At 45.9% G+C, this 14,865-nt stretch overlaps 1 protein-coding gene across 2 annotated transcripts in view; it reads left to right on the forward strand.

Moving 5' to 3' along the window:
* The window catches only part of CASKIN1 (CASK interacting protein 1), a 662,583-nt gene that overhangs the window by 266,229 nt on the left and 381,489 nt on the right, over nt 1-14,865 (forward strand). The gene's annotated exons all lie outside the window — the stretch shown is intronic.

Consider the following 14,865-nt stretch of genomic DNA (forward strand, 5'->3'; position numbering starts at 1 on the left):
GATTCAGGGTACTTTTCAGATTTAAAATAGTCGCTCGTGCATTGCAATGCAAGTACTACATAGGAAGCGGAAAAAACTGTCAATTGCCAATTGCATGAGGGAGAAAATAACACACCTCTGTGTGGGACCAATGACCATCTTATGCATCTTTTAAAGATTGGGGAACAAGTAGGCCTGGGCAGAGTTCGCTGAGAAGCGTCCAAAAAACTCTGCGGCACTACACGGAGTTCTGCAAGCAGGAGAGTGCATTAGGTGTGCCATTCGCACTGACTTTTTAGCGCATAATTGTCCGGAGCTGGAAAATCAGCGTGAATGTCACCATCCGAAGCGCAAGAAGACGCTGCTTCCTTCTACCACTTGGGTAGATTTTTAACTCGAGCAGGAACTTCCTCAATGCAAACGGATGGTTTCTCTATACGAGCGGTAGCGAACATTCGCGACCGCCCGAGTTGAGTAATCTCGCTGGGAGATGGTCTAGCGTTGGATTTTCCTTGGTCCTGCTTACCAACTTAATGTTGGCAAGTGTGAGCGAGGAGAAAACTCTGCTCTGCGCACTCCACATGCTCTGCGGAGTACGGAAAACTCTGCAAACTCCATGAACAGAGCGGAGTTCACATCCCAGGCTTAGGAACAAGACCGCTGCACTGATAATCCAGAGCTTTAAAAGACCTGCCTCATCTCACAGGGAATACTGAGATGACCGCTCGTAGTATTACAGATTTTACATGCACCCCAGGGTGGAATAGGCTGAATCCTGTGACTATTAGCATGTGACCGGGTGCAATACTTCTGTGTACCTGAAACCATCATGTCTAAGATGCCGTTCATCAGAGAAGTGGGCCTTAGAATCACATGCTCCCCACGCTGGTACATATCCAGCCTCCGTCAACACGCCACAGCAACAGCTGCCCTGGGCACAGCACATGCCAAGGCATGCCAGCTGGAGGCAGTGAGCGTTCTTGCAGGAAGACAAGGGTACACCCTTCTGGCAGTCAAAAAAACACTCAACCCTCGTGCATGGTACAATTTGGGGGGTGACGCAGACAGCAGCCCTGTGTGCTCACCAGAACCCCTGTGCTGAGTAGGGGTGGGCACTCATCACAATTTGATTCTATAAGTGTACCCAGCTGGTGCAGCGCATTGTCACTCTGAGCTGTTCACTTTTAAGTTTAGCTTTGGCCAATACCTTGTGATTTGATGACTAATACACTTACAGGCTTCAAGCTAGTAGTGTTCAGCCATTGGTCTGTTAGTTTGTCATTCACATTGTTCTGCATCCGCCCACTTGAGGTATTGGCTAACTACACTGTGAGTGACAGCATTTTGCTCTTTCACAAGGGGCTCATCCACATACAAAGTAGTTCCCTTCAGGACTGCTATTGCAATGCCTGCTTTTTTAGCACAAAACAATATTTTGGCTTTAGCCTCCATTTCTTTCAAGATTGTCGAGGACTCAGAAGCTCCCCCAACATTAAAGTTTTGCAAAAACAAGCACTGAGAAAGCCAAAGGGCTGGCAGCCAATGCTAGAACTATTGGTTTTGCCAGTGCTCGATTTTATATGTTTTGCCTTAGTGTTGTCAGTCTTTGAGCTCCACTACTGCCAGCCTTTCAATCAGAGAATTTTAAATATTTTTGATAGATTTACACACAACCAAAAAAATCACCTTCTTGCCAATGCAGAATGCTCTGAGCCAAAATCGGCATCGAACTCTGAGACCAGGGATCGAATAATACCACTGTCAGTGCCAGACAGCATTAGTCAATATTTGACATTATTGGCATTTGTATCCAGCTCTCAGTCATTATTATGGCCTTGTAGTGCGTTCTAAATTTGTTTCTCGGACTGCCATTGTTGGATTGTGTATGTTGGTTTTTTTGTGTTTGGTTGTGCGGAGCTAGTACTTTGTTTAATGTTTGGGAAAAATTTGTGTAAGTTAATGTAAAGTAAAATTAGCTTGATCTGGGAAAGAGCTTTGTAGCACCCTACATCTATGGAAGAGCTTGCAGGAGGATTCATCCTGCTTCTCAACAGACTGTGTGGTCGCATGTCCATTCCTTGGCCACTACAGACTGGGGGAGAGGATGTGGCCGAATGGCTTGGGTGGTCGATCTCAAATCTGGGGAACCGGGTTCAAGTCTCGTCAATGACGTTCAAAATCCTGTGATTCTGGGAAAATTGCTTAATCTCCCCCAGCGTGAAAAAAAAAATGAATGTGTCCTTGTGTAACGCAAGTGATGGTCATGTTAAGCCCTCTGATACCTTTGGGTCCAGTTTGCGCTATATAAAACTAAAAATAACATTTTAAAAATCAGCCAATGAAAATCAGTCTTGGCGTGGCTGTAAAATATTTGGCCATGGGTATTTGCATTTATTTTCTGAACACCATGGGACTTTGCTTAGGGTCTGAATAACTTGATTTTTCATGTAGCTTTCTAAACAGCACCCATGTGGCATCCTAACACTGCAAAGAACAGATATGGCTGTTAATCCACCAACTAGTGGGTGAAAGGCGGAGCCAGCTTAGCCTAAAGACAAGCCTGTGACCTGCAAGTTGCACACAGAGTCTGCTGCAGATGTGTTGAGCTACTGAACCATATTAGCAGAAAGTGTGTGTGGGGTGATAGGGACTACAGATGTAGCAGCCTACAACTGACTGAGACTGGGACGTGTGAGGTCATGAAAGGCTGCAACCAGTGGTCTTGAAAAGCAGTCACCAAACAAGAATTGTATTTGTAATATACATATTATAGCATTTCCTACCCCTTATGAGACCACACATAAATGTAACCAAACAAAAGAATCAGCGCTGCGAAATTTTAATTTCCCCCTCTTTTAGGCCCTGCTTGCAAGAGATAATGTGTTCTTTAAGGGGCTTGTAACCAGTCCATTGCTTACCATTTGTAGGCTTCATTGTCACTCTCGTTTGCTGCCTTCTAATTGGGCAGCATGAGCCAGCTTCATTTCCTTTTTTCGGGTGGCGCTCAGACAAGCACTGATTGCTTCATCTTGATTTCTGTCCTTCCACTGGTCACTCTGTCATTGAGATACTATTTTTTTCTGGTTTCTTCCACTCCTACCCCACTGTGCGTGTTGCTTCTTCTCCTCCCACCCCCACCCCTGTGTCGTCTTCCCCTCTCACCCCCTGTCCGTTTTGCTTAACAATCCTCCCACTCCATCCTTGTTGCTTTTAACCCTCTTACACCACATCTGTGTTGCCTCTTCCACTCCCACTCTCTCCCACTGCCTCGTTGTTCCTGTTTTGCTTATTTCCCCCAACACCATTAAAAAAAACGCTATGACGCAGCCAGCACTGACCTCTTTGTAGCACATTAAAAAAAAAAATTCTGGTTGACTAAAACCCATCATTACCTAATTGGTAAAGCCAATAGTTCACCCATAGGTGAGACCTATTGGCCTTGCCAATGCTTGTTTAAAATACATATGCACATCTGTAACACTTGAGTCCGGTGGCTCAGTGGACTAATGCATCCACTGCAGGAGCCTGTGTTCGACTTCATTGTCACAGGTTCAAATCTCGGCCGGTCCACTCAGACTTTCATCCATCTGAGGCTGATAAAATGAGTACCAATGATTTTGGTAACAATAAACATCTGTTATTCAGTGCCAAGATGCCTATGGGTTAAAGTGCGCTGTGCAAATACACATATTGGGGTGTGGAGTAGCGTGCTACTCGCCGCAAAGAGCTTCAACGCCTCATTAAGGGTACTATGCGCTATTTAAACACAATTTACAATTCCCATTTACAGCTAGACTTTGTGAAGGCGATGGACCGTTGCTACAGTAACAACGTTGTCTTGCACGAGGAACCTTGCGCTCTCCTCTTAAAACAGAGAAGTACCTGCAGCGAGGTGATGAACCCACGAGTCAGTGGGGAATGAAACCTATTAAGCGCATCAAAAAGCCATTTCCTTTGTAATATTTCCCTGATGGGTTCGCGCTCTGCCGGCTTGCCTCTCCTGCCAACACCTATCTCACAGCCGGCGTGAGCCAGGCCTCTAGGATATCAGGGGGGGGGGGGGCCTTTCATCACACTCACACCTGAAGCCGATAGTCTGAGCAGGAGGTACCTCGCTGCCCCCGACAGCTGATAGAAGCCCAGCTATCTTGAGACACCTGCTAAACGGGCGAGATCGCCAGCTTGCCAGGTGAGACTGCCGGTGGTTTCTGGTGCTCAGCACCGGCACTTAATCATCAACACCGGCGTTTTTCATAAGCACCAGTTAAGGACACATTCATTTATGGTAGGCACAGGGAGATAGTGATTTGCCCAGAACCACAGGATGTTGAGCCGAAGCCAAGACCCGAAAACCTGGTTCCCCAGCTCAGAAGTCAGCGGCTCTGGCCATTACGCCATATCTTCTCCCTGCTTCCATGGTTAGTAGTTGGTTCTGTTTTATGCAGCGCTAACAGGAGAAATGGGCTGGTGCAAGCTGCCTCCTGACGAGAGCTCCAACACTTTCTTTTTACAAATTCACCACTGTTGGCAGTGCCAGTCACTCTGCAGGCCTTGAGACTGCCAGCTTGCCAGGTGAGACTGTCCCTGGCAATGCCAGTCAGTCTGCAGGCCTCAAGACTGCAAGCTTGCAAGGTGAGACTGTTCCTGGCAGTGCCAGTCACTCTGCAGGCCTCAAGACTGCAAGCTTGCAAGGTGAGACTGTCCCTGGCAATGCCAGTCAGTCTGCAGGCCTCAAGACTGCAAGCTTGCAAGGTGAGACTGTTCCTGGCAGTGCCAGTCACTCTGCAGGCCTCAAGACTGCAAGCTTGCAAGGTGAGACTGTTCCTGGCAATGCCAGTCAGTCTGCAGGCCTCAAGACTGCAAGCTTGCAAGGTGAGACTGTTCCTGGCAATGCCAGTCAGTCTGCAGGCCTCAAGACTGCAAGCTTGCAAGGTGAGACTGTTCCTGGCAATGCCAGTCAGTCTGCAGGCCTCAAGACTGCAAGCTTGCAAGGTGAGACTGTTCCTGGCAGTGCCAGTCACTCTGCAGGCCTCAAGACTGCAAGCTTGCAAGGTGAGACTGTTCCTGGCAATGCCAGTCAGTCTGCAGGCCTCAAGACTGCAAGCTTGCAAGGTGAGACTGTTCCTGGCAATGCCAGTCAGTCTGCAGGCCTCAAGACTGCAAGCTTGCAAGGTGAGACTGTTCCTGGCAATGCCAGTCAGTCTGCAGGCCTCAAGACTGCAAGCTTGCAAGGTGAGACTGTTCCTGGCAGTGCCAGTCACTCTGCAGGCCACGAAGGGGTGTCGGTAGAGCCCCCTTCTCTATGTTTGTTGTCTTATCGTGTGCACAGCGCAAGCAGTGCCTGCCTCACAAGCTTCAAGGCGCTTAACAAAATAAAACAGCAAAAAGTAACTCCACAACTGTTACAAAGTAGTCTACCCGGACAACACTTATGAACTAGTACATAATAAAACACCTCGTACAGATCAATTAATCACACACACAGTGGCCTTAATACCTCTGCAACGAAACCCTAAGCCTTTCAAACTATTACTAAACAGGGGCCCAGAAAAAGGAAAAGACCAGTACTGAAGAAGGAAGCTGTTTCTAGGCCAGGCCCAACACATCCTGCTTCCTTAAGGTGGCCACCTCCCTCCACGAGGTCATCGCGGACATTATTTTCAGTTCAACCTGCAAATTGTTGCTCACTGGTGGGTCAATTTAACTAGTTCAAGGGAAACAATCCAAGACTACAACACCCATAATGCACTAGGTTATCACATGAAAATGAAAAGGAAGAACATGAGATGTGGCCTGGCCACATCTGCCTCCCTCCCACCCCCCTAGGAACCTTGGACCCAGGTTCAAATCCTGGCCAGCCCTGCCCAACTCGGTAAGGACTTAATGCGAAATGGTAAAGCATTCTACAACTTGGCACCTACAAAGTTCATGTTGTGACTGCCCGATCCCTCGTGTTCCCACAGCAGAAATGAAAGTTTGAGCTCCTCATTACAGCCCACAATTTACTACTCAGCTTGTGTGTTGCTCAAATGGACAGATTAATTGGGGAGGTCATACTTTTTTTTATTGACAATTTAAATTAAAATTTGTAATCAACATGTTGTAAATTGCCGAAGACCACAGCAGTCCAAAGTATGTATAATTCCACACCAGCTTTCAAGGATATCCCCTGGCTATGCCATTTAGTTCAACTTAAAGTCCTCATTTTGAAATTTACAAATGTGGCCATCCCACAAATTTGGCAGCATCTGGCTGTCCTGGAACCTATGTTGGCACCTTGATGTAGAGTAGACTGAGGACAATGCCGAGGGCTCTATGGTGCTCTCCTTAGAGCTACGTCAACGGATGTGCATCGTCACCAAGGCAGGGCGTACAGAACATTGAATTGTGGAGGGCGCAACAAGTGTCACTGAAGACTGATCTGCTCAAATGGAGAGGATCTTGAGAGTAGGAGCCAGAGAGTGAAACATGATTTTATCGCTCATTGCTTAAACTAAGCTGGTTGTCTTTAATCCAGGTTCTAATATAGCCTTAGAGCCCGACATAGCGGGCTTTGACGGCCGTTAAAGGCCTACTCCAGCATTAAAGGCCTAAGCCAAGGGAGCAGGACTTTAATGGCCAGTAGAGTCGGCTACGGAGGGCTCCTGGGCTATCAGAACATTCCGCCCCTGGAGGGCAGAATGTTTTAATTTGTAAAACAAAGGCCTCATGGAGCCCAAGGGGGATGACATTCCCTCAGCAGTGAGGCCTTTGTTCACAGCAACAGTTGTGAATAAACATTGGAATGTTGATGCTCCGGGCTTCCACCGGCCATTAGAAGCCAGAGCACTCCATTGTCTTCAATGGAGCACTAAACATTCCAGTGTTGTAATGACTGTAAGATAGTCCTCCACCTCGGATGCATTTATAAGTAGGCCCTGAAGGATATCTGGTTCTGCAGGCCACACCCTCCAATAATCTGGTCTGAAGGCACCTTGTAGATGTTGAAAAGGGAGGGTGGAGCTGCCAAGTTGCCCATTTGCCAGTGGCAGGCTATAGGGAGTAACCAGTCCCAGTTGAATTTGCTAGTCCCCATCTTCCATAAATAACTGTTTTGGGAAGGTCTTACTGGTTGAGAGCGATGTGGGTTTTAGAATGGTCCTTAGGTAAATGGTATACGCATACTCCGGTCACAAGGCGTGCCCTGACGCAGGGAACGGATTCCTGCAGAAAGAACATTCTACAGCTGCCAATTGGCCCCACAGCAATGGTGAGATCCTTGACCAACCCTGGGTTTCTATCCATCCACACCTGATGCAGCTTGCATGCCCAATGCTTTTAACCCGTTAAGTGTGCCCGTCGGCCACTGGCTGTCACAAGCTCTACCTCGGTTGTGCTGCGCACGCCCGTTGGCCGACACGGCCCCGCCCACTCAATGGACCGCCCTGCACCGCGGCGGAATCGCCGGCGCGGTAAATGGGTTAATGGAGAAAGTGAAACTACAAGTCCCAGGTATGCTGCTGGCAAAAAGCCTGCCTTGCCTGAAGATGTCACACAAGACATGGAAGACCTTGGCAGATTGAAAGTTACCTTTTAAAATAGTATTGCACCCACTAATAAATGGATTTCAGCATTAGTCTTCAAGTAGGGCTCACGGCCCAGCCTAAATTTATGGTAGAGCAACAGGAGAAGGCCAAATTACGCAGCACGGTTGACTAAGTTATGCATCCGGAAAGGGTCAATCATGCAGTATAATACAGCACATTTTGTGATAGTATTACATCATTATTTTTTCATTTGTTACATGTTAGCATTATCTGAGCAAAGGATTCACCTCATTAGTACCAGTTTGACACGTGTATACAGCAGTAAGCAGCAGAAAGGTGACCAGTCAACCTTTGCAAAGGGCTTCCCAATGCGCAGAAACATGTCAGCGCATTTTGAGAAAGTTTGAGCTGCAAACAATGTTTTTATTAAAATCAGCCGTTTATGCAACAGATGATGGATTACACGGCAAATGCGGCACAACATGTGGGGCACGTAAAATCACATCATTTCAGTGGCCCTGGCCTGGCATATGGGCAGGTTTTAGTGTTAATTTGAGTGTCTGGTATAGGATTAGTTTTAGGGTTTGAATTAGGTTTATGGTCTGGACTAGGGTTAGTGTTAGGCTCAGGGTTAGTTTTATGGAAAATGTCAGAGTAGGTTTTGGGTTCAGAATTTCAGGTGAGCGTTAGGCTGAGGGTGGGCATTAGTTCATTAAATGTGTCATTTTTGTTCAAATGTATGCAATTCGGGATTCCATTGGAGGGACTCTAGCATTTTCCAATGTAATCATTTTTTTTTTCAAATGTCGGTAATTTGTTTTCAGTAGCACACGTGAAGCAGTGCCTCCGTGTGCATTATGCGGCATTGGCTGCACTCTTTTATCCTTGAGTACAGCGGTGTCTTGTATGCTCGCACAGAGGCGCTGCTTCGCGGGTGCATTATGCGGTATGGGTTGCACTCTATTACCCTAGAGTACAGCTGTGTCTTGTATGGTCGCACAGAGGCACTGCTTCGCGGGTGCATTATGCGGCATGGGTTACACTCTATTATCCTTGAGTACAGCGGTGTCTTGTATGGTCGCACAGAGGCGCTGCTTCGCGGGTGCATTATGCGGCATGGGTTACACCCTATTATCCTGAAGTGCAGAGATGTCTTGTATGGTCGCACAGAGGCGCTGCTTCGCGGGTGCATTATGCGGCATGGGTTACACTCTATTATCCTTCAGTACAGCGGTGTCTTGTATGGTCACACAGAGGCGCTGCTTCGCGGGTGCATTATGCGGCATGGGTTACACTCTGTTATACTGAAGTTCTGCAGAGATGTCTTGTATGGTCGCACAGAGGCACTGCTTCGTGGGTGCATTATGCGGCATGGGTTACACTCTATTATCCTGAAGTGCAGAGATGTCTTGTATGGTCGCACAGAGGCACTGCTTCGCGGGTGCATTATGCGGCATGGGTTACACTCTATTATCCTGAAGTGCAGCAGAGATGTCTTGTATGGTCGCACAAAGGCACTGCTTCGTGGGTGCATTATGCGGCATGGGTTACACTCTATTATCCTGAAGTGCAGAAGAGATGTCCTGTATGGTCGCATTGAGGCACTGCTTCGCGGGTGCATTATGCGGCATGGGTTACACTCTGTTATCCTGAAGTTCTGCAGAGATGTCTTGTATGGTCGCACAGAGGCACTGCTTCTCGTGTGCATTATGCGGCATGGGTTACACTCTATTATCCTGAAGTGCAGAGATGCCTTGTATGGTCGCACAGAGGCACTGCTTCGCTGGTGCATTATGTGGCGTAGGTTACACTCTATTATCCTGAAGTGCAGCAGAGATGTCTTGTATGGTCGCACAAAGGCACTGTTTTGCGGGTGCATTATGTGGCATGGGTTACACTCTATTATCCTGAAGTGCAGCAGAGATGTCCTGTATGGTCGCACAGAGGCACTGCTTCGCGGATGCATTATGCGGCATGGGTTACACTCTGTTATCCTGAAGTTCTGCAGAGATGTCTTGTATGGTCGCACAGAGGCACTGCTTCTCGTGTGCATTATGCGGCATGGGTTACACTCTATTATCCCGAAGTGCAGAGATGTCTTGTATGGTCGTACAGAGGCACTGCTTCGCGGGTGCATTATGCGGCATGGGTTACACTCTATTATCCTGAAGTGCAGCAGAGATGTCTTGTATGGTCGCACAAAGGCACTGCTTCTCGTGTGCATTATGCGGCATGGGTTACACTGTTATTCTGGAGTACAGAGATGTCTTATATGATCACACAGAGGCACTGCTTCATGGGTGCATTATGCGGCATGGGTTACACTCTATTATCCTGAAGTGCAGAGATGTCTTATATGATCACACAGAGGCACTGCTTCACGGGTGCATTATCTGGCATGGGTTACACTCTATTATCCTGAAGTGCAGAGATGTCTTGTATGGTCGCACAGAAGCACTGCTTCCCGTGTGCATTATGCGGCATGGGTTACACTCTATTATCCTGAAGTGCAGAGATGTCTTGTATGGTCGCACAGAGGCACTGCTTCACGGGTGCATTATCTGGCATGGGTTACACTCTATTATCCTGAAGTGCAGAGATGTCTTGAATGGTCGCACAAAGGCACTGCTTCACGGGTGCATTATGCGGCATGGGTTACACTCTATTATCCTGAAGTGCAGCGATGTCTTGTATGGTCGCACAGAGGCACTGCTTCACGGGTGCATTATCTGGCATGGGTTACACTCTATTATCCTGAAGTGCAGAGATGTCTTGTATGGTCGCACAGAAGCACTGCTTCACGGGTGCATTATGCGGCATGGGTTACACTGTTATTCGGGAGTACAGAGATGTCTTGCATGGTCTGAAACATCACAAGAAATTCATACTCTCCGCCCTGTAAAGTTTGCATCGGAATTTGCATTGAGCAATGCTTCACGCCAGATGGTAGAGGGCAAATCGAAGGAACCCTGCAGACAGCTGAGCTCCCGGAGCAGCTAACCAGGCAGAGCAAGAACGAATGGTGTTGAAAAAAAACACAGTTGCTGATCGGTATCGAGACACCGCGGGTGCAGCCTCTCTTGAGCAGGTTGTTGAGACAGGAAGGCGCGATGCTGTGGAAAGCCGCCTGTGCAGGTGAAACTGACAGGCAGGGAAGGGCAGTGTGGATGGCACCGGCTTCTTTTAACCCTCTAGTAACCTGCCAATTGTTCCGATGCCTACGAGAGATTTGTTTTTGCTGTAGAAACAAACACACCAGCTCCTTCCCCTGCTCCGCAAAACAGCTTCAGGTGCCAGGGCACGTCTTCGAGGATACATACATACATTTATGCATACATACATACATATGTACATACATGCATACATACTTATATACATGCATGTTTACATACATACATTCGTATATACATTCATGCATACACACGTACATACATACATTCATTCATGCATACATATGTACATGCATATATACATTCATGCATACATACATACTTATATACATTCATGCATACATACATTCATTCGTACACTCATTTATGCATACATACATAGGTACATGCATACATACATACATACATTGGTACATACATTCATGCATGCATACAGTCATATATACATACATATGTACATGCATACATTCATATGTGCAGATGAAGCCGATTACACCCTTGAGGTTTGTAAGGGGCCTCCCGCGGTACACCGGCAAGTGGACACTTGTGATAAGCGTGGACTGGGAACACTGTGTTATGATTTTTGTTGTTGCAGCCAAAATCCACATTCTGCCATTCCCAAGGGCCAAAGGAAAACACACTTCTTATTTCCTATGACGCAATTCAGCATCAACGGCATGGTCACAATGTGGCAACCTGTGCATCGGTTGCAGCGATAAACGTGCATTGCTGGCTATACCCTTGAGGGCTTCAATGCACAGTGAAGCCATGTGAAATAACATTATTATTAGGAAGAGACATGTGTGTGTCTGCAAAGGGCAGAGATGGGCGCGGCGGGACAAGGAGAGGGGAGGAGAGGTGGGTGCATCTGTGAAGCAAAGGAGAACGAATGCAAACTCATGTCATCTGTCAATTTCCCTGTCCTCTGAAGTGTAACTGATGCCCAGCTCCAGCCTGGCCCTTACATGATGCCCTCGACGTGTCTGAATCCTGTCGCCTCCGTTACTCCTGCTCGAGGTTGCTTCCATGCTTTTCTGCTCTTTCTGTGAACCTTATTCCCCTGAGCCCTGCTTCCATTTTTTACCCATGTACGTATGCATGTACGTATGTATGCATGATTATATGTATGCATATATGCATGAATGTATGTATATATGCATGAATATATGTATACATGCATGAATGTATGTACACATAAATCTATGTATACATACATGAATGTATGTATGCATGAACCTATGCATGTATGCCTGAAGGTATATGTACATGAATGAATGTATGTATGCATTTATGTATATATGTACCTATGTATGTATGTATGTAAGCATGAATCTATGTAGGCATGCATGAATGTATGTATGCATGTACATATATATGTATGCTTGGGTGTATGCATGTCTGTATGCATGAATGTATGTATGTACCTATGTATGCATGAATGTAAGTACACATGTATGTATGCATGCATGTATATATGTATGTATGTATGCATGAATGTATGTATGCATGTACATATGTATGCATGAATGTATGTACAAATCTATGTATGCATGTATATAAGTATGTATGTATGTACGTATGTATATGTGAATGAATGTATGTACGAATGTATGTAGGTATGCATGAATGTATGCATGTACATATGTATGTATGCATTTGTGAATGCATGAATGTATGTCTGTATGCATGAATGTATGTATGTACCTAGGTATGCATGAATGTATGTATGCATGTATATAAGTATGTATGTATGCATGAATGTATGTATGCATGTACATATGTTTGTATGCATGACTGTATGTATGTATGTCTGTGTGTATGCATGAATGTATGTATGTATGTATGCATTCATGTATGTACGAATGTATGTATGTATGCATGTATATAAGTATGTATGCATTTATGAGTGGAGATATGCATGCATGTATGTATGCATGAATCTATGTACATATGTATGTATGCATGAATGTATGTACCAATGTATGTATGCATGCATGCATAGAAGTATGTATGTACCTATGTACGTATGAATGAATGTACGAATGTTTGTATGCATGAATGTATATAAGCATGTGTATATGCATGAATGTATGTATGCATATACATATGTATTTATGCATTTGTGAATGCATGAATGTATGTATGTCTGTATGCATGAATGTATGTATGTACCTATGTATGCATGAATGTATGTACATATGTATGTATGCATGCATGCATATAAGTATGTATGTATGCATGAATGTATGTATGCATGTACATATGTATGTATGCATGAATGTGTGTACATATGTCTGTATGTATGCATGAATGTATGTACGAATGTGTGTATGTATGTGTGTATGCATGAATGTATGTACAAATGTATGTATGTATGCATGTACATATGTACGTATGCATGCATATATGTATGTACGTATGTATGCATGAATGTATGTACAAATATATGTATGTATTTATTTTATTTATTTATTATTGCATTTCTTGAGCGCTCAGCTACCCGTAGGTTTCCCGGCGCTATGGGTGTGAAACAATATTAAAGATGAGAAGGGAAGGAAATCAACGAACTTACATATTAAAAAGCCAGGTTTTGATTCCCTTACGGAAGGTAAGGAGGCACATTTCGGAGTGCAGAGGGGGGGGTAGAGAGTTCCAAAGAGAAGGCGCCAGCAGAGCAAAAGAGCGACCACCCATTTTTGCTCTCTTGGGATCCTGAGCTTATTCTGGGTGGAGGACCTAAGTGTACGAGGTGGAAGATATTGCTGCACCAAAACAGATAGATAGGGAGGGGCTTTTCCTGTCAGGATTTTATGCATAAAACATAAAGCCTTGAATTTAACCCTGCTCTCAATCCGTAGCCAATGTAGGTTACGCAGGTGGGAAGAGGCTGAGGATCTGGCGGGTAGATTGCAAATCAGGCGGACCGCCATATTTTGTACTACCTGGTACTTCTTAGTGACCTCCTTACAGGCACCTAGAAGTAAGATGTTGCCGTAGTCCAGGCGTGAGATGACAAGAGCCTGGACTACAGATTTCAAGGTGTCAGCCGGCAGCATCCATGAGATTTTCCTAAGCCACCTGATGATGGTAGTACAGGCGGCAGAGACTTTCACGACATGCTGCCTGAAAGACAATTGATTGTCCAGGAGGACCCCGAGGTTACGGGCAGATGAGGTTGGAATGGGAGGAGGGCCCATCTCCGGTGGCCAATGATGTGGGCCCCAGAGCGAGGTGTCGGAGCCAAACAGGAGCAGTTCTGTTTTCTCCCCGTTTAGTTTTAGTTTATGCTCCAACATCCATGCCGCAATCTGCTTTAGTCCAGTTTGGAGAGAAGAGAAAGGGAGATGTTTGTTGGTGGAGAGAGAATAGATGACCTGAGTGTCATCAGCGTAGGATGTATGCATGTATATATGTATGTGTGCATGAATGTATGTATGCATGCACATATGTATGCATGTATGTGTGCATGAGTGTATGTATGAACGCATGTATGCATGAATGTATGTATGAATGTATGTACGTACATATGTATGTATGTATGCATGAATGTATGTATGTATGTGATATTAGTATAGCGCAAACCTAGCCAAAAGGCAGCGGAGCACTGTACAAGGGTTCAAACATACATCCAATGACTGAATTGAAGGTACCTTGATTCTTACAGCTGAAGTGATCTGTTAATGGAGAAAGGTTGAGGCGGTCCTGATTGGATCCGGGGACGGTGTTCCAGATCTTAGGTGCATAAATGGAGATGCACGCTGCCTTGTTTTTCTTCTTTGCTTTTCCTCAGAGCCAGTATGATGGTGTCCTGGCTGTAGGTGTGACGAGAGCCACGGGAGATGGCAAGCTTGTCAGCCAGATAGGAGAGGGTGCTCTTCGCGATGGCTTTATAGATGGTGCAGAAGGTTTTAAAAACTGGCAAAAAGGACTCCGTGGAGTTCCTTCAGGGTCGGGGTGATGTTGCCTTGTTTCATCACTGGACTGCGCCCTGGTGGGCCCCACCAGGCCCTAGTCCAAGAAGATTGCATCTTACTGTGATCTTCTTCTTCCATAACACAGATGCCGAAGGCGTTTAGACCATCCACAAAGCCATAATGCCGCAGAGGGACTCAACTGGAATGAGTGTCTGCCATATTAGAAATAGATGATTCTGTCATCAACAGGGCAATCGTCCGACAGAGGACCCGCTC

The sequence above is a fragment of the Lissotriton vulgaris genome, chromosome 10 (genome assembly GCF_964263255.1).
Source record: "Lissotriton vulgaris chromosome 10, aLisVul1.2, whole genome shotgun sequence".
Lineage (NCBI taxonomy): Eukaryota > Metazoa > Chordata > Amphibia > Caudata > Salamandridae > Lissotriton > Lissotriton vulgaris.